The sequence below is a fragment of the Zea mays genome, chromosome 3 (genome assembly GCF_902167145.1).
Source record: "Zea mays cultivar B73 chromosome 3, Zm-B73-REFERENCE-NAM-5.0, whole genome shotgun sequence".
NCBI lineage: Eukaryota > Viridiplantae > Streptophyta > Magnoliopsida > Poales > Poaceae > Zea > Zea mays.
The window spans coordinates 60,017,247-60,025,094 of NC_050098.1; positions in this window are offsets into that span (position 1 = coordinate 60,017,247).

The window sequence follows — 7,848 nt, forward strand, 5'->3', positions numbered from 1 at the left end:
CGGAGTCGCTTTATCCGAGCGCAAGTTACTTATCGCAGAAGGTGATGAGTGAGGTATCCGTATCCCGGAGGCGTAGGAGTCCCTCGGCTCGGTCAGCCTTGGCTGCTTACGTGTACTCCGTCGTTTCCAGGATCCGCTTTCCGAAGTAGTCAAGAAGCACGAAAGAAATCCTGCTAAAAAGAGATCCTTTTTCGAGGAAAAATTCGACGCAGAGGGGGTCTCCCCCCTTTTAGCCCCCGAGGGAGGGTCGGGCTTTGACGAGGCTAGGCCGACCCTTCCTTGACGACTAAACTTTGCGTAGGTGCGAGGTATATGAACAACTTGAAAACATCTTAAGGGTAGAAGCGACGTAGCTGTTTGATGTTCCAAGCGTTGCCGTAGATCTCGCCTTGATTGTTGGCCAGCTTGTATGTTCCGGGCTTCAGAACTTTGGCGATGACGAATGGCCCTTCCCAGGGGGGCGTGAGCTTGTGCCTCCCTCGGGCGTCTTGCCGCAGCCGAAGCACCAGGTCGCCCACCTGGAGTTCTCGGGACCGGACCCCTCGGGCGTGGTAGCGTCGCAGGGACTGTTGGTACCGCGCCGAGTGTAGTAAGGCCCTGTCCCGAGCTTCCTCCAGCTGGTCCAGCGATTCCTCTCGGCTAGCTTGGTTGCTTTGTTCGGTGTAGGCCCTCGCCCTCGGGGAGCCGTATTCCAGGTCAGTGGGCAAGATAGCTTCAGCCCCGTAGACCAGGAAAAACGGCGTGAAGCCCGTGGCATGACTCGGCGTCGTCCTTAGGCTCCAGACCACCGAGGGGAGTTCCTTCATCCATCGCTTGCCGAACTTGTTGAGGTCGTTGTAGATCCGAGGCTTGAGCCCTTGTAGAATCATGCTGTTGGCACGCTCTACTTGCCCATTCGACATGGGATGAGCCACGGCGGCCCAGTCCACCCGGATATGGTGATCCTCGCAAAAATCCAAGAATTTTTTGCCGGTGAACTGGGTGCCGTTGTCGGTGATGATGGAGTTCGGGACCTCGAAGCGATGGATGATGTTGGTGAAGAACGCCACCGCCTGCTCGGACCTGATGCTGTTCAGAGGTCGGACCTCGATCCACTTGGAGAATTTGTCGATGGCGACCAGCAGGTGCGTGTAGCCCCCGGGCGCCTTCTGCAAGGGACCGACGAGGTCCAGACCCCATACAGCGAAGGGCCAGGTGATGGGTATTGTCTGCAGAGCCTGAGCGGGCAGGTGTGTCCGCTTCGCATAGAATTGGCACCCTTCGCAGGTGCGGACAATTCTAGTGGCGTCAGCCACCGCCGTTGGCCAGTAGAAGCCTTGCCGGAAAGCATTTCCGACAAGGGCTCGGGGCGCTGCGTGGTGGCCGCAAGCCCCCGAGTGTATTTCTTGCAGCAGTTCCCGACCTTCGGCGATGGAGATGCATCGCTAGAGGATGCCCGAGGGGCTGCGATGGTAGAGCTCCTCTTCGTCGCCCAGCAAGACGAATGACTTGGCGCGTCGCGCTACCCGCCGAGCCTCGACTTGGTCGAGGGGTAGCTCTCCTCGACGGAGATATTGCAGGTACGGGGCCTGCCCTTCCTCGACGTTCAGTGCCTCGCCCTCGGGGGACGAGGGTACCTTGGGCTCGGGCGCGTCGTCGAGCTTGACGGAGGGTTGATGCAGATCCCGGGAGAAGACGTCCGGGGGGACTGTCGTTCGCCCCGAGGCTATCTTAGCCAGCTCGTCTGCGGTTTCGTTGTAGCGCCGAGCGATGTGGTTGAGCTCGAGCCCGAAGAACTTGTCTTCCAGGCGCCGAACCTCGTCGCAGTAGGCCTCCATCTTCGGGTCGCGGCAGTGGGAGTTCTTCATGACTTGGTCGATGACGAGCTGCGAATCACCGCGGGCGTCGAGGCGTCTGACCCCTAGCTCGATGGCGATCCGCAATCCGTTGACCAGAGCTTCGTACTCGGCCACATTGTTGGACACCGGGAAATGGAGGCGCAGCACGTAGCGCAAGTGCTTTCCGAGGGGCGAGATGAAGAGCAGGCCCGCGCCGGCCCCCGTCTTCATCAGTGGCCCGTCGAAAAACATGGTCCAGAGCTCCGGTTGGATCGGAGTCGTTGGCAGCTGGGTGTCGACCCATTCGGCCACGAAATCCGCCAACACCTGGGACTTGATGGCCTTCCGAGGGGCGAACGAGATCGTTTCGCCCATGATTTCCACCGCCCACATTGCGATCCTGCCCGAGGCCTCTCGGCACTGGATGATCTCCCCCAGGGGGAAGGATGACACCACAGTTATCGGATGAGACTCGAAGTAGTGTCGCAGCTTCCGCCTTGTCAGGATCACAGCATACAGCAGCTTTTGAACTTGTGGGTAGCGGATCTTAGTCTCGGACAGCACTTCGCTGATGAAGTAGACCGGCCTCTGAACGGGCAATGCATGCCCTTCCTCTTGCCTTTCGACCACAATCGCGGCGCTAACCACCTGAGTGGTCGCGGCGACGTAGACCAAGAGGGCTTCTCCGTCCGCTGGGGGCACCAAGACAGGCGCCTTTGTAAGGAGCGCCTTCAGGTTGCCGAGGGCTTCCTCGGCCTCAGGGGTCCAAGCGAAACACTCGGCCTTCCTTAAGAGGCGGTACAGAGGCAGACCTCTTTCGCCGAGGCGTGAGATGAAGCGGCTCAGGGCCGCGAGGCATCCCATGACCCTCTATACCCCTTTTAAGTCCTTGATGGGTCCCATGCCGGTGATGGCCGCGATCTTCTCCGGGTTGGCTTTGATGCCTCGCTCGGAGACGATGAACCCTAGGAGCATGCCTCGGGGCACCCCGAAGACACACTTCTCAGGATTAAGCTTGACTCCTTTCGCCTTGAGACACCGGAATGTCACTTCAAGGTCGGAGAGGAGGTCGGAAGCCTTCCTTGTCTTGACTACGATGTCATCAACGTAGGCCTCGACTGTGCGACCGATGTGTTCGCCGAACACATGGTTCATGCACCGCTGGTACGTCGCGCCCGCATTCCTCAAACCGAACGGCATGGTGACATAGCAGTACATGCCGAACGGCGTGATGAAAGAAGTCGCGAGCTGGTCGGACTCTTTCATCCGGATCTGGTGATACCCTGAGTAGGCATCGAGGAAGGACAGGGTTTCGCACCCAGCTGTGGAATCCACGATTTGGTCGATGCGAGGCAGAGGGTAGGGAACCTTCGGACATGCTTTGTTGAGACCAGTGTAGTCTACACACATCCGCCATTTCCCCCCTTTCTTCCTCACAAGCACAGGGTTGGCAAGCCATTCGGGATGGAATACCTCTTTGATGAACCCTGCTGCCATTAGCTTGTGGATCTCTTCGCTAATCACTCTGCGCTTCTCCTCGTCGAATCGGCGCAGAGGCTGCCTGACGGGTCGGGCTCCGGCCCGAATATCCAACGAGTGCTCGGCGACATCCCTCGGTATGCCGGGCATGTCCGAGGGACTCCACGCAAAGACGTCGGCGTTTGCGCGGAGAAAGTCGACGAGCACTGCTTCCTATTTGGGGTCGAGCCCGGAACCGATCCGGACCTGCTTGGTGGTGTCGCCACTGGGGTTGAGAGGGACGGCCTTGACCGTCTCCGCTGGCTCGAAGTTGCCGGCATGGCGCTTCACGTCTGGCACCTCCTTGGAGAGGTTCTCCAGGTCGGCGATGAGGGCCTCGGACTCGGCGAGGGCCTCGGCGTACTCCACGCACTCCACGTCACATTCGAACGCGTGTTTGTACGTGGGGCCGATGGTGATGACCCCGTTGGGGCCCGACATCTTGAGCTTCAGGTAGGTGTAGTTGGGGACGGCCATGAACTTCGTGTAGCATGGCCTCCCTAGCACGGCGTGGTAGGTTCCTCGGAACCCGACCACTTCGAACGTCAGGGTCTCCCTTCGGAAGTTGGAGGGTGTCCCGAAGCAGACGGGGAGGTCGAGTCGCCCGAGGGGCTGGACGCGCTTCCCAGGGATGATCCCGTGGAAGGGTGCAGCGCCTGCTCGGACGGAGGACTGATCGACGCGCAGGAGCTTGAGGGTCTCGGCGTAGATGATGTTGAGGCAGCTGCCCCCATCCATCAGGACCTTGGTGAGCCTGACATCGCCGACAACGGGGTCGACGACGAGCGGGTATTTCCCCGGGCTCGGCACATGGTCGGGGTGGTCGGCCTGGTCGAAAGTGATGGGCTTGTCGGACCAGTCTAGGTAGACTGGCGCCGCCACCTTCACCGAGCAGACCTCCCGGCGCTCTTGCTTGCGGTGCCGAGCCGAGGTATTCGCCGCATGCCCTCCATAGATCATGAAGCAGTCGCGGACCTCGGGGAACTCTCCTGCTAGGTGATCTTCGTTCTTGTCGTCGTCGCGGGCCCTGCCACCCTCGGCGGGTGGCCCGGCCCTATGGAAGTGACGCCGAAGCATAACGCACTCCTCGAGGGTGTGCTTGACGGGCCCCGGATGGTAGGGGCACGGCTCCTTGAGCATCTTGTCGAAGAGGTTTGCACCTCCGGGGGGCTTCCGAGGGTTCTTATACTCGGCGGCGGCGACAAGGTCCGCGTCAGCGGCGTCGCGTTTCGATTGCGACTTCTTCTTGCCTTTCTTCTTGGCGCCGCGCGGAGCAGACGCCTCGGGAGCTTCTTCCGATGGGCGGCCCTGGGGCTGCTTGTCCTTTCGAAAGATAGCCTCGACCGCCTCCTGGCCAGAGGCGAACTTGGTGGCGATGTCCATCAGCTCGCTCGCCCTGGTGGGGGTTTTGCGACCCAGCTTGCTCACCAGGTCGCGGCAAGTGGTGCCGGCGAGGAACGCGCCGATGACATCTGAGTCGGTGATGTTGGGCAGCTCGGTGCGCTGCTTCGAGAATCGCCGGATGTAGTCCCGGAGCGACTCCCCCGGCTGTTGCCGGCAGCTTCGAAGGTCCCAGGAATTCCCGGGGCGCACGTATGTGCCCTGGAAATTGCTAGCGAAGGCTTGGACCAAGTCGTCCCAGTTGGAGATCTGCCCCGGAGGCAGGTGCTCCAACCAGGCGCGAGCAGTGTCGGAGAGGAACAGGGGGAGGTTACGGATGATGAGGTTGTCGTCGTCCGTTCCACCCAGTTGGCAGGCAAGGCGGTAGTCCGCGAGCCACAGTTCCGGTCTCGTTTCCCCCGAGTACTTCGTGATAGTAGTCGGGGGTCGGAACCGGGTCGGGAATGGCGCCCGTCGGATGGCCCGACTGAAGGCCTGCGGACCGGGTGGTTCGGGCGAGGGACTCCGATCCTCCCCGCTGTCGTAGCGCCCCCCACGCCTGGGGTGGTAGCCTCGGCGCACCCTTTCGTCGAGGTGAGCCCGACGGTCGCGTCGATGGTGCTCGTTGCCGAGGTGGCCCGGGGCCGCAGGCGCGGTGTTGCGCGTGCGCCCGGTGTAGACCGAGGCTTCCCGCATGAATCGGGGAGTCGCGGCATGAGGTTCCGAGGGATATCCTTGCCTTCGGGAGGCAGTTCTCTCGGCCCGCCGGGCCGCAGCGCCTTCCAGGAGATTCTTGAGTTCTCCCTGGATTCGCCGACCCTCGGTGGTTGACGGCTCCGACATCGCGCGGATGAGCATTGCTGCGGTTGCCAGGTTCTGACCAACCCCGCTGGATGCGGGCGGCGGCCTGATCCTGACATCGTTGGCGACGCGGTGCTGGAGACCTTGGGGCAGGTGACGTATTTCTCCGGCCAGGGGTTGGACCACCCATGCCTGTCCGACGTCCCGACGGATCGGCTCAAGCGCTCCTGTTCCCTCGTTGAGCCTGGCCTGCGCCTCGCGGACTTGCTCGAGTTGTGGGTCGTAACACCCCGCCGGAGCGGGGACCACAGCTAGCTCCCGTGGGATGTCGGCGCGAGGCACCGGCCTAGGGAGATCACCGTCCTCCGGCATGCCAAGATGGTTGCCTTCGGAGGGATCCCCTAGCTCGATGTGGAAACATTCGCGGCTTGGGCCGCAGCTCTCGTCGCCAAGGCTGCGGCTTCCATCGGAACAGTCGGATAGGCAGTAGTCACATGCGGTCATGAAGTCCCGCACGGCACTGGGGTTGCCAAGTCCGGAGAAATCCCAACCGATGCTGGGATCGTCATCTTCCTCGGACCCAGAGGGCCCGTAGGTCGAGACGTCCGTCAGTCGGTCCCAAGGCGACCGCATACGGAACCTCAGTGGGGTTGCACTCGCCTCAATGAGAGCGCCCGCCAAAACGAGGTCGTTTGGCGGGTTGAGGCCGAGTCGAAATGACGCAAGATGGGAGTTAGTCGGTACCTTTTGGTCGACGAGGAGCGACGTAGTCACATCGGGGACTGGTTGCACCGTCATCTCTGGTTCGAGGGCGACGTCCTGCAGGCTTTCCGCGAGCGCGCCGGCGTCGTCTTCTTGCTCGGGGTCAGCGTGCCGCGGGGGGACGGCGCTTGCCTCCGTCTTGAACGCGAGGTCGACGTCCGGCGTGCCTTCCGTCGGGGCGTCGGGGGCGTCGATTCGCTCGACGGCCGACGAAGCGCAGCCTCCCACCTGGCCTTGACGGCCCCGCCTCCTCCTCCGTTGGCGGGGGAGAGAACGGAGCGAGCCCGAATGTTGCCCTTCCACCACGCGGGGAAGACGTCGTCGATTCCGCCGCCGGCGGGCGGGTTGTCGGCCGCCATTGTCGTAGTCGCGCGGCGGTGGAAGAAGTATCATGTCGTAGCTGCCGTCGAAGGACATGAACTCAAGAGTCCCGAAACGAAGCACCGTCCCGGGCCGGAGAGGTTGCTGGAGACTGCCCATCTGGAGCTTGACGGGGAGCTGTTCGTCAGCACGCAGCAGGCCCCTACCTGGCGCGCCAACTGTCGGCGTTTCGAGACAGGGGGGTCCCTAAGCCGACGAGTGAGTGTGCTGCGTGCCCCAGCCCAGATGGGTCGAGCGCGTGGGCGAGCGCGAAGGGGGGAGAGGCGAGGTGGCCGGAGTCGAGCGTGAGAGAGGTGGAAGTCCCGCGGCCTTCGTGTTCGTCCCGCGCCCAGGTCAGGTGCGCTTGCAGTAGGGGGGTTACAAGCGTCCACGCGGGTGAGGGAAGCGAGCGGCCCCAAGAGAGTGCCTGTCCTGTCCTCGGTCCCGCGCAGCCAACCTCCTATAAGAAGGCCCTGGTCCTCCCTTTTATAGTCATAAGGAGAGGATCCAGGTGTACAATGGGGGGTGTAGCAGAGTGCTACGTGTCTAGCGGAGGGAGAGCTAGCGCCCTAGGTACATGCCAATGTGGCAGCCGGAGAGATCTGGGCACCCTGCTGGCGTGATGTCGTGGCTGTCGGAGGTGCGGCGGAGCCTGGCGGAGGGACAGCTGTTGGAGCGGTCGAGTCCCTGCTGACGTCGTCCTGCTTCCGTAAGAGAGCTGGGGGCCGCCGTCGTCATAGAGCTTGTGGAGCACCATCACTGCCCCTCCGGCGGAGCTGGCCGGATGGGACGCCGGTCTTGTTCTCCGTGACCCGAGTCGATTCGGGGTAGGATGATGATGGCGCTTCCTGTTGACGTGGCGGTCTGTGCCCTAGGCAGGGCGACGTGGGGGTTCCTCCGAAGCCGAGGTTGAGTCTGCCTTCCGTTGCCGTGGCCGAGCCTGAGCCAAGGGGTCGGGCGAGGCGGAAGTCGTTCGGCCGAGGCCAGGGCGGAGTCCGAGCCCTGGGGTCGGGCGAAGCGGAGTTTCGTCGTCTTCCGGGTGTTAGCCCGAGTCCGAGCCCTGGGGTCGGGCGGAGCGGAGTTCGCCGTCTTCCGGGTCTTAGCCCGAGTCCGAGCCCTGGGGTCGGGCGGAGCGGAGTTCGCCGTCTTCCGGGTCTTAGCCCGAGTCCGAGCCCTAGGGTCGGGCGGAGCGGAGTTTGCCGTCTTCCGG